Below are 19,922 nucleotides of genomic sequence, written 5' to 3' on the forward strand. Positions count from 1 at the left end.
AAGCCTGGATTAGATCGAGGAAATGAAGCACAATATTGGAGGGTTGGAAGTAGCATTACAGAACTGTGAGCTACAGATTGAGCAGCTCGAGGCAAGAGAAGAACATTGGAAGGGAAAGCTTTACCATTTTCAGGATCAAGTTAGAGATAAGGACTACCTCATGGGAGAAGCTATAGTACAGATTCAAGAGGTTGCTGATCATTTGCAAGACCTGGCAGTGCAAGCTAATGTATTGAGTACAAAGTATGAGTTAGAATCAGATAGAGGTCTAGAGTTAGCTTTGTTATTGGATAGGGTTAAAACTTTGGGCTTGAGGGCAAAGGCGTATTTGTAATCCGTTTTGTGTAAAGATTTTTGTTTCTTAAATAACGTTTTCTAAAAAAACTGAATCAAAATCGATATCTTTTTACATTCATGCATCTGCATCTCATCGCATCATATGCATTCAAATTAATAGAAAGACCCTAATTAGTTAAAATTATTAGGGAGAAAGAGAGAGTGAGAAAAAGAAAACCTGGAAGCAACACATCCTTACGGTACACACACTAAGACAAAGAATATGGATCAAAGACTTGAGCAGATCCAGAAAGAAATGTAAGAGCAATTACAGGAACAATTGGCAAAAATCCAACAGGAGATGAAAGATCAAATGTTGGAGGCCCAAAGGAATATGATGGCTGAAATGGCTCAGCTGTTGAAAGGGGCAACAAATAAAGGAAAGGCCTTTATGACTATCACTGAAGAGGATAATGAGGACCATCCTCCGGGTTTTACCCCACCCCATGTACAAACTCAACCTGAGGCATATCCCCGAAGGCCGTCCATCACCATAAGATCTCAATATGGGCAAGTTGATGCTGGAATACCCATGAATTTTCAAACTGGCTTGGGATTTAACCCAGGAGATAATCCTACCAATCCAGTTATCTCTGATTTAGATGTAGCGGAGAAGGAAGAGATGAGACTCGAATCATCAAGGCAATTAGAGGAACGTTACAGATGGTTAGAGGAGAAATTTAAGGCATTAGAAAACGCTAATAACCGTCAGGGAATTGATGATAAGGACTTGAGTTTGGTCCCAGATTTGGTGCTTCCTTATAAGTTTAAGATACCGGAATTTGAGAAGTACAATGGGACTACTTGCCCTGAGGTCCATATCACCATGTTCTATAGGCGGATGACTGGCTATGTAAACAATGATCAATTATTGATCTATTGTTTTCAAGATAGTTTGGTTGGGGCAGCGGCTAGGTGGTATAATCAACTGAGTCGCACAAGGATCGGTTCTTGGAGAGACTTAGTGCAAGCCTTTATGCAGCAATATAATCATGTGACTGACATGACTCCTGATAGAATCACTTTGTAAAATATGGAAAAGAAGCCTAATGAGAGCTTTAGGCAATATGCACAGAGGTGGATGGAGGTTGCCATGTAAGTTCAACCACCGCTCTTGGAGAAAGAAACTACCATGCTGTTCATTAACACTTTGAAGGCCCCATTCATTACTCACATGATTGGAAGTACCACCAAGAGTTTTGTTGATATAGTTATGGCAGGAGAAATGATTGAGAACGCCATAAGAGGTGGCAAGATAGAGGGAGGAACTGCTAAAAGATCGACCCCAAGAAGGAAAAATAATAAGGTGAACAATACGAGTATTTATAATTCAAAAATGGTTACGGTTAGTCAGCCTAGAGTAACTATAGTTGGGCAACAAGATTCTTAAAAATAGGGATCTGGTTCGAGACAAAATTCTGAAAAGGTCTCATTTACGCCTATCACAGTGACGTATCGGGAGCTTTATCAAAATTTATTCAATGCACATGCAATAGCTCCTTTTCATTTGAAACCGTTACAACCCCCATATCCCAAATAGTATGATACAAACGCCAAATGTGAATACCATGCGGGGATATTAGAGCATTCAATCAAAAATTGCACTGGTTTTAAAAAGACAATAGAAAGACTAATCAAGATGGGGGTCATAAAATTTGACGACACCCTTAGTACAAAGAACTCGTTGCCAAACCATGGTGATCAAAGGGTAAACGCAATTGGGGACACTGGTATGAGAAGGATTAAAGAGGATATGGCTGAGGTAAGAACACCGATGAAAGTAGTCTAGGAAGAAATGGTGAAAAGAGAGACGATATTCTCTAAAGAAGGGAATAGAGGAGCTAAGGACTATTGCGAGTTCCATGTAGAAGAGGGACACGAGATCCAGGAATGTGACGAGTTTAAGGCCTTGGTACAAAGCCTTATGGATAATAAGGAGCTGGAATTTTATGAACCTGGCTCAGATGAGGGACGTATATGCACATTAGAAGGTGGACTGAAGAATCAAAATTGGCCAAGGATCATTATTTCTTTACTAAGAAATAATGAAGTTGAAATACCAATGGTACCAAAAGTCATTATTCATAAACCTATTTCCTTTCCTTATAAGGATAACAAGAGAGTACCTTGGAATTATAACTGCAATGTGACAATGCCGGAGAAGGAGGATGTAGCTGGTGCTTCTAAGAAGATTCAAGGTAAGGGTTCTTACACACGTAGTGGGAAGCGTTATGATGCAGAAGGCGTCAGAGCTGAGCCCAAAAAAGCAAAAGCCTATGATAAAGGAAAGGGGACTGAAATACTGGTTAATGAGCTAATGAAGGAAGAAGAAGCCAGAGAATTTCTAAAATTCTTGAAACACAGTGAGTACAACGTAGTTGAACAATTGCACAAACAATCAGCTCGTATATCAATATTGGCTTTGCTTCTGAGTTCAGAGGTACATCGTGAGGGGTTAATGAAGGTGCTCAACGAGACTTATGTTACTAATGATATATCCGTCAACAAGTTGGATCGATTGGTTAGTAACATAAGTGCTGACAGTTTCATTTGTTTCAACGATGATGAAATCCCACCTGGAGGTATGGGATCAGCTAAGGCTTTGTACATTACCACTCGCTGCAAAGGATATACATTTCCAAGTGTGCTTATTGATAATGGGTCAGCCTTAAATGTCATGCCGTTGTCCACATTGAACAGATTACCTATTGATAGTTCTCACATGAAAACATGCTATAATGTAGTGAGAGTATTTGATGGCACAGAGAGAAAGGTCATGGGAAGAATTGATATTCCTTTGATGATTGGGCCAAACACGTATGAGGTGGACTTTTTAGTGATGGACATCAAGCCCTCTTACAATTGCCTATTAGGGAGGCCTTGGATACATTCAGCAGGAGCGGACCATAAATGCGGAGGAGGACATTATAGCGACAGTTACCAGTGATGCACCCTATGTAGAACCAAATGAGGAGGCCATTGAATGCTCTTTCTGTTCATTAGAATTCGTCAATGCAACATTCATTTTAGAGGGGAATGAGGTGTCGGTGCCCAGGATATCCAGAACTACAAGAATGGGTTTGCAAGTGACAATGGGGAAAGGAGCCTTGCAAGGAAAAGGATTGGGAAGGTATCTTCAAGGAAGGATTCAAATTCTAGAATTAAAGGAGAAGAGAGACCGTTTTTGGCTTAGGTTATAGGCTAGATCACAAGCAAAGGAGGAAGGAAATAGAGAAGCGTCAGGAAAGAAGAAGGGCGCGTTTAAGTGGAAGAGAAGTAGAGTGGGAATCGATGACGTTCCCCTATATATCCCAAACCTTTATATCAGGAGGGATAATTCACCCTAAAGGAGGGTTGCTTGAAAAAGGAAGCTATCATATAAATGCTGTGCATAATGAAGAGTCTGGACAAGGAAACCTTGAGGGCATTCGCCCTTACGAACCGAGAAGCTCTTTAAACAATTAGGTTGCAGAAGAATTTCCTATAGTTTTTAAAGATTCTTCAAAGTAATTTTCAGAACACTCTTATTGCTTTAAACCTTAGGAGTAGTAAGATTTCATTTGTAAAATAGGCTTATGTTCAGATATTTACATTTCAATAAAACGCAACTTTTGTTATCGATTCAAGTAAATATTCTTTTATACCATTCAATATTCTTTTGACATTTAAATTCTTTCAAAATTTTCTTTTTTCATTTCACTCATAACATATAAATAAAATCATTTATTCTTTTTACATTCTTTCGTACCCCGCAGGTCCCTAGATATCAATGACATGAGCACTGATACTACAAATCCTAGATTCTCTTTTGAGCAAGACATGTGTTTAGAAGAACTTCAAGATTTTGAAGATGACTGGGATTGTGATATGTCTCTAGACCTGCTGAGAATGGAGAAACTAGAGGAGAAACAAATCCTACCCCATGAAAAAGAGGCAATAGAGGATGTAGCCTTGGAGGAAGGGAAGGAGGTGAAAATTGGCACACATATTGCTAAGGAAACGAGACAAGGTCTTGTTGAGCTGCTACGTGAATTCAAAGATATATTTGCATGGTCATATCAGCATATGCCAGGATTGAATACTGATATTATGGTACATTGTCTTCCTATAAAACAAGATTGCAAGCCAATTCAACAAAAATTTCGAAGGATGAGGCATGATATTGTGTTGAAAAAAAAAGAGGAAGCTAATAAGTAGTTTGAAGCTGGATTTCTACAAGAGGATTAGTATTCAGAATGGGTGGCTAACATTGTGATTGTCCCTAAGAAGGATGGAAAGGTACGAATGTGTGTTGATTACAGAGATTTGAACAAAGCTAGCCTTAAGGACAACTTTCCTTTACTGCACATCGACACTTTGGTGGATAATACAGCGGGATATTTGTTGTTTTCTTTTATGGATGGCTTCTCAGGGTACAATCAGATAAAGATGCATCTTGAGGACATGGATAAAACTACCTTTATAACATTGTGGGGTACCTTTTTGTTACAAGGTAATGCCTTTTGGGCTAAAGAATACAGGGGCAACATACCAAAGGGCTATGGTGACCTTATTTCATAATATGATGCACAAGGAGATTGAGGTGTATGTTGATGACATGATTGCTAAATCTCGAACAGAGACGGAGTATATTGGAGTCTTGAGGAAGTTGTTCCTGAGATTAAGGAAGTTTCAGTTGAAGCTTAATCCGGCAAAGTGCATCTTCGGAGCTAGGTCGGGGAAGTTATTGGGCTTTGTGGTCAGTGAAAAGGGAATAGAAGTTGACTCAGACAAGGTTAGAGCCATACAAGAATTGCCTCCACCACGTACTTAGAAGGAAGTTCGGGGTTTTCTTGGAAGATTGAATTATATTACTCGATTTATTTCACAATTAACCGAGAAATGTGATTCTATATTTCGCCTCCTTAGAAAACACAACCGAGGTACTTGGGATGAGGAATGCTAGAATGCTTTTGATAAGGTTAAGCAATACTTGTTAAACGCTCCAGTGTTATCTCCGCCTAGTCCAAATAGACCATTAATTCTATACTTATCAGTGTTTAGTAATTCTATGCGATGTGTGCTTGGCCAACATAATAAGTCGGGAAGAAAAGAGAAGGCGATATATTACCTCAGCAAGAAATTCACAGAGTGTGAGATGAGATATTCGCCAATTGAGAAATTGTGTTGTGCTTTAATTTGGATGACTCAAAGGTTGAGGCAATATATGTTATATCATACGACTTGGCTAATTTCAAAACATGATCTATTAAAGTACATGATGGAGTTAACAGCATTAAATGGAAGAATGGCAAGGTGGAAAATATTGCTTTTAGAATTTGACATAGTCTATGTGAGTCAAAAGGCTATAAAAGGAAGCGCGATAGCAGAATTTCTGGCTAGCAGAGCTCTAGAAGATTATGAGCCGTTGAGCTTTGATTTCCCTAACAAGGAGTTGATGTATGTGGCAGTCGTTGAAGAATATCCTTGGAAGCTGAACTTTGACGACGCATCTAACGCAGTAGGAAATGGAATTGGGGCAGTCTTGGTATCCCCAAATGGTGATAATTATCCATTTATATGTAAATTGGATTTTGACTGAATGAACAACATGGCCGAATATGAAGCATGCATTATGGGGATTCGAGCAGCCAAAGAGTAGAAAATCAGAACCTTCGAAGTATATGGAGACTCCGCGTTAGTAATTTATCAGCTTAGGGGTGAATGGGCGACAAGAGACCCCAAATTGATTCATTATCGAAAGGTAGTTTTGGAGTTACTTGAGGAGTTTGATAAAATCACCTTCAATTATCTCCCACGAGACGAAAATTAGATGGCAGATGCTTTAGCAACACTAGCTTCCATGATAAAAGCAAATAAAAAAGAGGATGTTAGACCAATTTAGATGAGTATTTCTGAGGTTCTAGCTCATTGCTGTAACATTAAAGAGGAGGAAAAGGATGACCATCCTTGGTATCAAGATATATTACGATATGTGAGAAATTGTGAATATCCTGAGCATGCAACTGAAAATGACAAAAGAACTTTGAGAAGGTTAGCCTGCGAATATGTACTAGATGGAGACATCCTTTATAAAAGAAGGAAAGATCAGGTACTTTTGAGGTGCGTCGATGCTGTGGAAGCTAGACAAATCCTAAAAGAAGTACATGAAGGTGTTTGCGGGACACATGCTAATGGCTTTACGATGGCAAGGCAAATTATGAGATTTGGATACTATTGGTCTACTATGGAAGGAGATTGTATAAGCTATGCTAAGAAATGTCATAAATGCCAGATATATGGGGACAAGATTCATGTACCAAATTCACCCTTACATGTTATGACTTCTCCATGGCCTTTTTCCATGTGAGGCATGGACGTCATTGGGCCAATATCACCAAAAGCTTCGAATGGGCATTGTTTCATTTTCGTGGTCATTGACTACTTCACGAAATGGGTAGAGGTAGCTTCAAGTGCTAGTGTCACCAAGTCAGCAGTAGGTCGTTTCCTAAAAAAGGAGATCATTTGTCGGTATGGAATGCCTGATAGGATTATATTAGACAATGTATTGAACTTGAACAATAGCATGATTGCGGAAGTCAGTAGCCAATTCAAGATCAAACATCATAATTCATCTCCATATCGCCCAAAGATGAATGGGGAAGTGGAAGCTGCTAACAAAAACATCAAGAAGATAGTGGGGAAGATGACTGAAACCTACAGAGATTGGCATGAGAAATTACAATTTACACTCTTAGCCTACCGAACGTCTGTCAGAACCTCTACTGGGGCAACTCCTTTCGCGTTGATTTATGGGATGGAGGCAGTGTTACCCATTAAGGTAGAAATACCTTCTCTTCGAATCTTGTCAGAGATAAAGCTGGATGAAACAGAATGGATTCAATCGTGGTATGACCAATTGAACTTGATTGAAGAAAAGAGGCTAAGAGCTATTCGCCATGGTTAGATGTATCAGAAGCGGATGATGCAAGCTTATAACAAGAAAGTTCGTCCAAGAGAATTTCAAGAAGGGGACCTTGTACTAAAAAAGATTCTTCCCATACAGAAGGACTTTTGAGGAAAATGGATGCCGAATTGGGAAGGGTCGTATGTTGTGAATAAGGCTTTCGCTAGTGGAGCACTGATTCTGACAGAAATGGATGGAAAGAGTTTACCCAATCTAGTGAATTCAGACTAAATCAAGAAGTACTTTGTCTAAGGAGAAGGGAAGACAAGGTGAAAACCCGCAAAGGGCGCTTTGAGACTTTTAAAAAAAAAAGAGAGGCCAAGGTGAGAACCCGTAAAGGGCACCTTGAGACCAAAGGGGTTTTGAGTTGAAAACCCGAAAGGGATGCTCAAATTTCGAAAAGGATGCAGTGACCTTGCCATATCAGATTTGACGAGAAGTGTAGTGTGTTACATACCAGAGCATCAACAAAACACTTTGGATCTTCTAAACACATGCTAAACTTAAAACTGTCTTCATGGAATTTGTATACAGAAGCCCAAGCTGTGATATGTTGGACATCTGATTTTTTGTCCTATTTACTATCTTTGGATTCTTTTTCTTCTCAAAGACATGTTGTCAGATTAATCTCCTATTGTATTCTGATGATTTATCTAACTATTCTCAAGATTAAATTATTTGTCCTCCATTATTCATAAAGAGTGTTGCATTGAAATAATAATTGATGAACTAAATATTTTTACAAATAAAGTTTTGCATATTACTCTGGAAATCTCTAGAGAATACAAGAAACTAAAACAGAACAATTGTTTGAAGAATTCCCAAAAGTGAGGGTTGAAGGTACTCGAGGAAACTTCTTCTTCAGTTCAAAGGATGATTGGACAATTCAAATGATTCAATCCTAGGAGAGGATTGTCTCCAGCAGGTCGTAACATTCGAAGGATGGTACAATAGGACCAATTTGGTTCAAAGCATACGAGCAGAGTATGATTGATATTTCGAAAAAGATGAAACTTGGAGGGATGAATGAATAAAGGCGTCGGAAAGAGGAATCATTTTCATAACATTTTGCATCATAATTAAGAGCATTTGATTCATTTTGAGCATGGCATCTTAATCATCGGGCACGAGTACATATGCATTCTACAGGTTACGCCCTTTAAAGGACAATATAGATCGAAGACAGCAAATTTGGCATCTCTGTATTGGCAGAGAGCAAATCGAAGATAGCTGATTTGGCATCTCTGTATTGTCAGAGAGCAGATCGAAGATAGTAGATTTGGCATTTCTGTATTGGCAGAGAGCAAATCAAAGATAGCAGATTTGTCATCTCTGTAATGACAGAGAGCAGATCAAAGATAACAGATTTGGCATCTCTGTATTGACAGAGAGAAGATCGAAGATAACAGATTTGGCGTCTCTGTATTGTCAGAGAGCAGATTGAAGATAGTAGATTTGACGTCTCTGTATTTTCAGAGAACAGATCGAAGATAGCAGATTTGGCATCTCTGTATTGTCAGAGAGCAGATCGAAGATAACAGATTTAGTGTCTCTGTATTGTCAGAGAGCAGATTGAAGATAGCAGATTTGGCGTCTCCGTATTGTCAGAGAGCAGATCGAGGGTAGCGGATTCGGCGTCTGTATTATCAGAGAGTAGATCAAACATTTCGGCTTGGCGTCTCTATATTGATAGGAAGCAGGTTGAAGATAGCAGATTTGACATTCCTGAGTTACGGTGAAGCAAGTTTAAAGCTATCAGAATACCTTTGAGGAAGATGAGGATCAAGATTTCGAGACTTGGCCAGGCCGGGCAAATTTGGTTCTTTTATAATCTTTGTTCTATTCCTGTTACATAGTAATAAGCAAAGAGGGGCAGCTGTAATAGCCCAAAATTGCCCAGGCCCGTAAAATAAATAAATAAAAAAACAAAAACAAAAATTTATTAGAAATAATAAAGTTTTACAGTCCTTTTACAAAACCCAAAACTGCTAGCCCATTTACATAGCCCAAATACCTAAATTACCCAATGCCCAATTACACCCAAGCCCGTACTATAGACCAAATGCTGCCCAAATACACAGGGCCCAAGTGGCCCAATTTGTTAACGAAAGACAAAAGGCCTAGGGTTTCTGAAACCCTAGGAGCCGCAAGCACCCCGACACCAGGCCTGAACTCGTGCCGCAATTGGCGGGCCAATCCCACCAACGGTACTGCTCGTTGCCTCAATCAACGCGCCAGTGAATTGTCATCGCCGGATTCCTCGCTGGTACCTACAAAAAGAAGAGAACCACAGCAGAAAAGATGTGACATCCCTAAATTGACCCTAGTCGAAAAGTGGTTTCGGGACCACTAAACCGAGTCATAATAATAATTAACCATCATAATTGATGCTCATTATATGTATATATGCATGTGTGAAAATTTCATGTTTGGATTTTGTTAATTGTAAGTGAATTTTTATCAAATAGGACTTATGTGAGAAAATTTAGAAATGTGCTAGGCAAATGTAAGGTGGCCTATTAATACATGTGGGAAAGTGTTGTCCTTGCATGTCAAATTAGCCAAAATGAAGCATGATGGCCGGCCATACTATGGGTGGAAACATGTCTCCAACATGTTAGACTAGTGATGCATGTAGGAAACAATAAATTAAGAAAGTTAGCATTAAAGAAATGGAAAAAGAAAATGATGATAACAAAAAAAAAAAAGTGTGGATGCTTCCCCCTTGCCGTACATGAGAGAAACAAAAACAAAGAAAGAAAGAAAAAAAGTGTTCATTCTCTCATTTTCTCCTTGCTTGGCGAATGTACTAAGAAGAAAGGGGAAGCTTGAGAAAATCAGCCATGGGAGTTTGCTAGACTAAGGTATGTTGATGTTATCCATGAGATTTATGCATGTTTTTAGTTGATAGTTTGAGTTCCACCTAACCCATGGTCTAAACCTTTACCATGAAATGGGGATGATATTCGCCATGGGTGTTGTCTTCTTGGTATCATTGATGTTTGATGTTTGATGTTGTGGTGGTGAGGCATGAAGATGAGTTAAGGTTCAACTAAGGTGGATTTGTTGATGTTATTTGCATGCTAAAGGTAAAGCTTGTAATGATGCATGGTATGGTGTTGTATGGCATTTGGCCATGGTAGGAAATAAAAGGAAACTATGTTCGTTGTTCATGTCATTTGAATGAGAAGTGCTAGTAAGGTGAAGTACAAATGTTAGTGTTTGATTTACTAGTGTATATATGCATACTAGCCTAGTTGTGAACTTGAATCAAATTGGTGTTAAGTCGATACAAGCGACCTTACTTGTTGAATGTATCAAGTGTGAAATCGGCCTTAACATGAATGTGTATGTTGGGCCACATGAACGAATACATATGTTGATGTGTATATTCGCCTTAGGTAGCCTATTGAGGGCCTTAGCTTTTCCTTGATGCTTGAATGAATTGTATTGAATTGCTTGATGTAATATAAAATGTGCATGACCAATGTGTATCCAAGCAAAAGGGTGGCCATATGACCATTTAAACTCCTTGTCATATTCGGCCATAAGCTAGCATAATGAGGTTTTAATAAGTTAAATTTGTGTGAACTAGCTCAAGAACTCAAAGGATCAAAGTTGGACAAGGGAAAGACAAAGTAATTGAATAGCCATTGAAAGCGTGCGACAACATCCGAGGTAAGTCATTAAGCATATATTTGGTATTGATTTAAATGATCATAATATATATGCAATTGTGTTTAATGAATTGATGTGTAAATGAAAATGTATGTGTATGGAATGATGCCATTGTTGAATGTATAAAGGCAGCAAAATGCATAAGGTATTGGTCACGGCACTAAGTGTGCGGGTATAAATGGACACGGTGACAAGATTGGCACTAAGTGTGCGGGTTTAAAATTGTACAGCACTAAGTGTGCGAGTTTGATTCTATAGCACTAAGTGTGCGAGCTGAAAATATATAGCACTAAGTGTGCGGATTCACTATATGCTCTTGTATTACAATTGGCACTGAGTGTGTGACATTATCGAGTTAATCCGGACAGCGAATCGGGTAAGTACCTTGAGCTCATGACGAATAGGCAATATGTTCATGCTCGGGGTTGAGCTTGGTAAGCTTTAAATCTATGTGATGATTGCAATTGTGTGATTGTGGTGAAAATGAGTTAGTGTGTGAAAATGCCTCAAATATCTTATCGTATAAATATGAAATGTGGATGTATGGCTTGGTATGAGATTGAACCGAAAGGTCCGAGGAATTATGGTATAGTTCGATATGGATGAAGTACCTAGCCTTGTTTCATTGTTTCACTTTGTGATGAATTTAGCTAATGGATAATTGTAAAGTGCTTATGACTTACTGAGTTATAAACTCACTCGGTGTTTTCTTGTCACCCATTTTAGGTCTCTTGGACTCGTATTGTTGCGTGCTCGGAACCTTCGTTGAAGTCATCACACCGGCTGAAATATTTTGGTATTGTCTTCGTTGTTGAAGAACATTTGGCATGTATAGGCTATTATATTTTGTTGAACTGTGGGTTGTAAACTTTAAGCCATGTGAAAATGGCCTATGTGGTCGTCGAGTGGGATGCTAGAACCTATAGCCACGAGTCTTAGAAACTTTAATTTTGATAAGGTGGCCATAATTTGTGTCATGTTTGATGGATGATTAAGGCCAAGGAAAGATTCATGAAATTGGCATAGTCTACTGCAGTAACTGTTGCGGACAGCAGCAGTGAGGTGAGATTGAAAAATCACTAAAAATAGTAGAAGTAGAATTAAATAGTGAATAAATTATGCAATTGAACCTTGATGAATCTAGTTTAATATGGATGGAACGAAACGACCATATGAGCAGTATATTGAGAGATATTAAAGTTCTCGTGAGACAGGACCAGAACGGTTTCTGGGTCCCCTGTCGTGACTTTCAAAATTTAGTAAAAATTATCCAGAAAGAATTAGAAGTCATGGCTTATATGTGCAGATTCCATTTTGAGTCTATTTTCATTAGAAACAAACGGCACCAGTATTAAAGCCCTGTACAGAGAGATATTCAAGTTTTAACGCGCGAAGGTCAGTGTAGTCGACTCCTGTAACATTGGTGACTTTAACTAATAAACTGTACCAATTGGCCCAACCAAAAATTCTAGAAATAAATCCATGGATAGATATATGAGTCTAAATTCAGGGAAAATTTACGGAATCAGTTTCCGAGTTTTGAAACTCGAGATATGATTTTTATGGCGACAGTGATGCAGTTTTCCAGCCTGTCTGGAAATGCCAAATTGGTTGGTACCTTGAGAAGATTTGGCCCATTAACCCCTCGTGTCCGACACGGCGACAGTCACGGGTTCGGGTGTTACATTTTATTGGTATCGAGCTAGTTTAGTCGGTTCTAGGACTACCATAGCGTGTGAGTCTAGCTATACATGCCAAATTGTTAGTGCTTAATAATGTGATGACTTGACGGTTGAAATTTTTGTTTTGATTAGCAATGGAACCTGGGTAGAGACCCTTGGCGGATGACGTTGAAAGTGTAGCGGCTGCTCTGCGCAAGGGACACCGCCTGCTGAGCCTCGATCATCCGCGAATAATCAAAATGAAGGGCGAAACAAGCCTTCTTCACCATGATGAATGAGTGGGTCGCGCAATATGCCCGAACCAACCGGCTGTCCAACCATTCCCAAATTTAAATACTCCACCCCAAGAGCCCGCAATGCCTCCGATTCATCGATCCTGTGAGGTGAGTAAACCACCGTGGACTTGATTAGGAAGCGTGGGGCGAGGAGTTCAAGGCCATAGTTCTTGATGATGCCGAAAAGGCCGAGTTCGCTCGATAACACCATTAGAGTGTTAGATGAACTGTCATGCACACCGATGAATGTCTTAAGTGTGCTATATCCTTGTTACGAGACTCACTTACTATTGGTGGAGGACTTTAATTTCCATAGTCCCAAATGAACGAGTTACTTAGGATTTCTTTCAATCCAATTTGAAAGAAATACATTAGTCAACGGTTCATCGATCGAAGCGTAAGGAATTCTTGGAACTCAAGCAAGGCGGATGATCAGATCTGAATCTGAACATGAGTTCGTAAGACTTAGTCGGTATGCTCGGGAGTGTGTGCTGATGAGGTTGCGATGTGCAAAAGATTTGAAGAAGGATTGAATGAAGAGTTAAAGTTACTAGTGGGAATTTTGGAGATAAAGGAGTTCGTGACACTAGTCGAACGAGCCTGCAAGGCGGAAGAACTTGGGAAGGAGAAGAAGAAGGCTGAATTTGAAGCAAGAGATTACCGTAAAAGATCGACGAGTAAAGCTCCGTTCTCGGCTGTAAAGAGGTTCAGGGAGGACACCAGTAAGTCGAGGACGATTGCGGGAATTTCCATTAGAGCCCGACCATTGACGGACTCCGAGCTACTTGATAGCTAGTGTGGGCAATAATCGTCAAGAGAGACCGAATGCCCCAATGTGGAAGACGACACCTAGGTGAATGTTGGGGTAAGTCTCATTAATAGGGCTCTGTTATGGATGCGGTTCAAGGACCACTTCATTAGAGATTGCACGGAGCTAGATGAGAGGAATAAGACGCAAGGTGCAAGACCTAGTGGAACGACGGTGGAGGTAGGCCCCGAGAATCTCTGGAGGTAGGGGTGGTAATCGAGAGGAGCCTCTAATCGGCTATCCGATCCGAGACCCGTGCTCTGCTAGAGCATATGCCATCCGCGCACGAGAGGAGGCATCCTCCCCGACGTTATCACTGGTACTTTTACTCTCTTTGATACTATTGTGATTGCATTGATTGACCCCGCTCTACTCACTCATATGTATGTGAAACCTTAGCATCCAAGAAGACTCTCACCGTTGAGTCTCTTGAGTTCGTAATTCAGTGTCAAACCCTTTGGGTCAATACGTGCTCGTTGATAAAGTGTGCAAGAGATGCCCCTAATAATTCGAGAATCCTATTTTCCACCGATCGATGCTTCTACCATTTCATGAATTCGATGTTATTCTTGGTATGGATTGGTGATCAGTACATGATGCAAAGGTGGATGCAAAAGGAAAACCATTGATTTGAGGAGTGCAAATAATGAGGTAGTCCGAGTCGAGTCTCTCGATTTAAAAGGAGCGCCAATGATAATATCTTCTATGACCGCTCGGAGGTATGTGAAAAGGGTGTGAAACATACCTTGCGTATGTGTTTGGAAGTAAAGAGACGGAAAGGAAACTCGAATCGGTACCATGGTTTGTGAGTATTCGGATGTTTTTCCGAGGAGTTACTGGATTGCCACCGGTTCGAGAAGTGGAATTGACATCGAAGTTGTACCGGGTACTACGCCGATTTCAATAGCCCCGTGTCGTATGGCATTAACGGAATTAAAGGAATTGAAGGTTCAATTGCAAGAATTGACGGATAGAGGTTTCGCTCGACCGAGTTTTTCTCCATAGGGCGCTTTGTATTGTTTGTGAAGAAGAAGGCGGAACCATGAGGTTGTGCATCGACTATCGTCAACTCAATAAAGTGACGATAAAGAATAAATATCCATTGCCACGAATTGACGATTTGTTTGATCAATTAAAGGGAGCCTCGGTGTTTTCAAAGATAGATTTGAGGTCGGGTACTATCGGTTGAGGGTCCGAGAATCGGACATACCCAAAACCGCTTTTAGAACGAGGTACGGTCACTACGAATTCTTGGTGATGCCGTTTGGGCTCACTAATGCCCTCGCGGTGTTTATGGATTTAATGAATAGAATTTTCAAGCCATACTTGGATCGGTTCGTAGTTGTATTTATCGATGACATTTTGGTCTATTCGAGAGATGAAACCGAACATCTTTGAACACCGAGGCTAGTGTTGCAAATCTTACGAGATAAGCGATTATCGTAAAGTTCAAGAAATGTGAATTTTGGTTGAAAGAGGTTAGCTTTTGGGGCACGTGGTGTCCGCATCGGTGTCGAGGTGGACCGAACAAAATTCGCCATAGTCGATTGAAACCACCAAGGAATGTTACCGAAGTTAGGAGCTTTTTGGGGCTTGCCGGTTATTACCGATGATTTGTAAAAGGTTTCTCGACGATAGCCACGCCAATGACGAAGCTACTCCAAAAGGATGTTAAGTTCGAATGACGGAGAAATGTCAGAAAAGTTTCGATCAACTGAAAGCTTATTTGACTGAAGCCCCAATTCTAGTGCAACCCGAATCGGGCAAAGAGTTTTTCATTTATAATGACGCATCCCTACTTGGGTTGGGTTGCATATTGATGCAAGAAGGGCGAGTTGTGGCCTATACGTCGAGACAATTAAAGCCACATGAGAAAAATTATCCGACCCATGATCTCGAATTGGCTGCCATCGTATTCGCCTTAAAGATATGGCGACATTACTTATTTGGTGAGAAGTGCCATGTGTATTCGGATCACAAAAGTCTCAAATATTTGATGACCCAAAGAGACTTAAATCTGCGACAAAGCGATGGCTCGAGTTGTTAAAAGATTATGAGCTCGTCATTGATTATCACCGGGAAGGGCTAATGTGGTTCTGCGGATGCCTTAAGCGGAAATCACCGTTTGCTTTATGACGATGAATGTACACTTGTCTATCCTACCCGACAATGTGTTAGTAGCTGAATTGAAAGCCAAACCATTATTGATACGTCAAATTCGTGAAGCTCGAGAAAATCGACGATGAGTTGGTTGCAAAACGGATGAGTGTGTTCGAACAAGGACTCGGAATTTCAAATCGATGATGACGATTGTTTGAGGTTCGAAGTCGTCTGTGTTCCAAAGAATTGAACTTATTCCAATAATTTTGAACGAAGCCCATTGTAGCCGAATGGCAATCCACTCGGGAGTACGAAGATGTACAACGATTTGAAACGTCGGTTTTGGTGGCATGGTATGAAGCGAGACATCTCGATTTTGTTTGAGATGTTTAATATGTCAACAAGTGAAAGCGGAACATCAAGTGCCTTGAGATTACTTCACCGATCACGATACCCGAGTGGAAATGGGATCGAGTCAAAATGGACTTTGTATCCGGACCGCCATTGTCGGTGAGTAAGAAGGATGCGATTTGGGTCGTTGTCGATAGACTGACTAAGTCGGCTCACTTTATCCCCGTACGTACGGATTTTTCAATGGACAAACTAGCCGAATTGTACGTTTCTCAGATTGTGAGATTACACGGGGTGCCTATTTCCATCGTGTCGGATAGAGATCCGAAATTTACCTCGCGATTTTGGAAGAAGTTGCAAGAAGCTTTGGGTACCAAGTTGCATTTCAGCACCGCCTTTCACCCCCAAACCGATGGTCAATCCGAACGGATAATTCAAATACTCGAGGATATGTTGAGATGTTGTATCCTTGAGTTTAGTGGTTCATGGGAGCAGTATCGCCTTTGATTGAATTCGCACAACAATAGCTTTCAATCAAGTATTAAGATGGCGCCTTACGAGGCTTTATACGATCGTAAATGCCGTACCCCATTATTCTGATGAACTTAGTGAAGGTAAATTCTTGAGGTTGATTTGGTTAAGGATGCCGAGCAAAAGTTCGAGTAATTCGTGAAAGTTTGAAAGTCGCTTCGGATCGCCAAAAGTCGTATGCGGATTTGAAAAGAAAAGATATTGAATATCGTGTTGGAGACAAGGTCTTTCTCAAAGTTTCACCTTGGAAGAAGGTGCTTAGATTTGGTCGTAAGGGCAAATTGAGTCCGAGGTTCATCGGGCCATATGAAGTATCCGAACGAGTTGGGCCAGTCGCATATCGATTAATTTTGCCCCCTGAGCTCGAAAGGATTCACAACATTTTTCATGTCTCGATGCTTCGATGATATAGGTCTGATCCATCGCACGTAATTGCTCCATCTGAGATTGAGATTCAGCCTAATTTGAGCTATGATGAGGAACCGGTTCGCATTATGAGGCGTGAAGTAAAAGAGTTGCGCAATAGGAAAATCCCGTTAGTGAAGGTGTTGTGGCATAAACACGGAATGGAAGAAGCCACTTGGGAACTTGAGGACTCTATGAAAGAGCGATACCCGAGCCTATTTACCGGTAAGATTTTCGGGGACGAAAATTTCTTAAGTGGGGGAGAGTTGTGACATCCCTAAATTGACCCTAGTCGGAAAGTGGTTTCGGACCACTAAACCGAGTCATAATAATAATTAACCATCATAATTGATGCTCATTATATGTATATATGCATGTGTGAAAATTTCATGTTTGGATTTTGTTAATTGTAAGTGAATTTTTATCAAATAGGACTTATGTGAGAAAATTTAGAAATGTGCTAGGCAAATGTAAGGTGGCCTATTAATACATATGGGAAAGTGTTGTCCTTGCATGTCAAATTAGCCAAAATGAAGCATGATGGCCGGCCATACTATGGGTGGAAACATGTCTCCAACATGTTAGACTAGTGATGCATGTAGGAAACAATAAATTAAGAAAGTTAGCATTAAAGAAATGGAAAAAGAAAATGATGATAACAAAAAAAAAAAAAGTGTGGATGCTTTCCCCCCTTGCCGTACATGAGAGAAACAAAACAAAGAAAGAAAGAAAAAAAAAGTGTTCATTCTCTCATTTTCTCCTTGCTTGGCCGAATGTACTAAGAAGAAAGGGGGGGAAGCTTGAGAAAATCAGCCATGGGAGTTTGCTAGACTAAGGTATGTTGATGTTATCCATGAGATTTATGCATGTTTTTAGTTGATAGTTTGAGTTCCACCTAACCCATGGTCTAAACCTTTACCATGAAATGGGGATGATATTCGCCATGGGTGTTGTCTTCTTGGTATCATTGATGTTTGATGTTTGATGTTGTGGTGGTGAGGCATGAAGATGAGTTAAGGTTCAACTAAGGTGGATTTGTGGATGTTATTTGCATGCTAAAGGTAAAGCTTGTAATGATGCATGGTATGGTGTTGTATGGCATTTGGCCATGGTAGGAAATAAAAGGAAACTATGTTCGTTGTTCATGTCATTTGAATGAGAAGTGCTAGTAAGGTGAAGTACAAATGTTAGTGTTTGATTTACTAGTGTATATATGCATACTAGCCTAGTTGTGAACTTGAATCAAATTGGTGTTAAGTCGATACAAGCAACCTTACTTGTTGAATGTATCAAGTGTGGAAATCGGCCTTAACATGAATGTGTATGTTGGGCCACATGAACGAATACATATGTTGATGTGTATATTCGGCCTTAGGTAGCCTATTGAGGGCCTTAGCTTTTCCTTGATGCTTGAATGAATTGTATTGAATTGCTTGATGTAATATAAAATATGCATGACCAATGTGTATCCAAGCAAAAGGGTGGCCATATGACCATTTAAACTCCTTGTCATATTCGGCCATAAGCTAGCATAATGAGGTTTTAATAAGTTAAATTTGTGTGAACTAGCTCAAGAACTCAAAGGATCAAAGTTGGACAAGGGAAAGACAAAGTAATTGAATAGCCATTGAAAACGATGCGACAACATCCGAGGTAAGTCATTAAGCATATATTTGGTATTGATTTAAATGATCATAATATATATGCAATTGTGTTTAATGAATTGATGTGTAAATGAAAATGTATGTGTATGGAATGATGCCATTGTTGAATGTATAAAGGCAGCAAAATGCATAAGGTATTGGTCACGGCACTAAGTGTGCGGGTATAAATGGACACGGTGACAAGATTGGCACTAAGTGTGCGGGTTTAAAATTGTACAGCACTAAGTGTGCGAGTTTGATTCTATAGCACTAAGTGTGCGAGCTGAAAATATATAGCACTAAGTGTGCGGATTCACTATATGCTCTTGTATTACAATTGGCACTGAGTGTGTGACATTATCGAGTTAATCCGGACAGCGAATCGGGTAAGTACCTTGAGCTCATGACGAATAGGCAATATGTTCATGCTCGGGGTTGAGCTTGGTAAGCTTTAAATCTATGTGATGATTGCAATTGTGTGATTGTGGTGAAAATGAGTTAGTGTGTGAAAATGCCTCAAATATCTTATCGTATAAATATGAAATGTGGATGTATGGCTTGGTATGAGATTAAACCGAAAGGTCCGAGGAATTATGGTATAGTTCCGATATGGATGAAGTACCTAGCCTTGTTTCATTGTTTCACTTTGTGATGAATTTAGCTAATGGATAATTGTAAAGTGCTTATGACTTACTGAGTTATAAACTCACTCGGTGTTTTCTTGTCACCCATTTTAGGTCTCTTGGACTCGTATTGTTGCGTGCTCGGAACCGTCGTTGAAGTCATCACACCGGCTGAAATATTTTGGTATTGTCTTCGTTGTTGAAGAACATTTGGCATGTATAGGCTATTATATTTTGTTGAACTGTGGGTTGTAAACTTTAAGCCATGTGAAAATGGCCTATGTGGTCGCCGAGTGGGATGCTAGAACCTATAGCCACGAGTCTTAGAAACTTTAATTTTGATAAGGTGGCCATAATTTGTGTCATGTTTGATGGATGATTAAGGCCAAGGAAAGATTCATGAAATTGGCATAGTCTACTGCAGTAACTGTTGCGGACAGCAGCAGTGAGGTGAGATTGAAAAATCACTAAAAATAGTAGAAGTAGAATTAAATAGTGAATAAATTATGCAATTGAACCTTGATGAATCTAGTTTAATATGGAT

At 39.9% G+C, this 19,922-nt stretch overlaps 1 pseudogene; it reads left to right on the top strand.

Moving 5' to 3' along the window:
- Positions 1 to 2,131: 2,131 nt before the first annotated feature.
- LOC108471341 ((-)-germacrene D synthase-like) overlaps positions 2,132 to 19,922 on the top strand; it is a 72,370-nt pseudogene continuing 54,579 nt past the window's right edge.

This window comes from Gossypium arboreum, chromosome 11, assembly GCF_025698485.1.
Source record: "Gossypium arboreum isolate Shixiya-1 chromosome 11, ASM2569848v2, whole genome shotgun sequence".
In the NCBI taxonomy this organism is placed as follows: Eukaryota; Viridiplantae; Streptophyta; class Magnoliopsida; order Malvales; family Malvaceae; genus Gossypium; species Gossypium arboreum.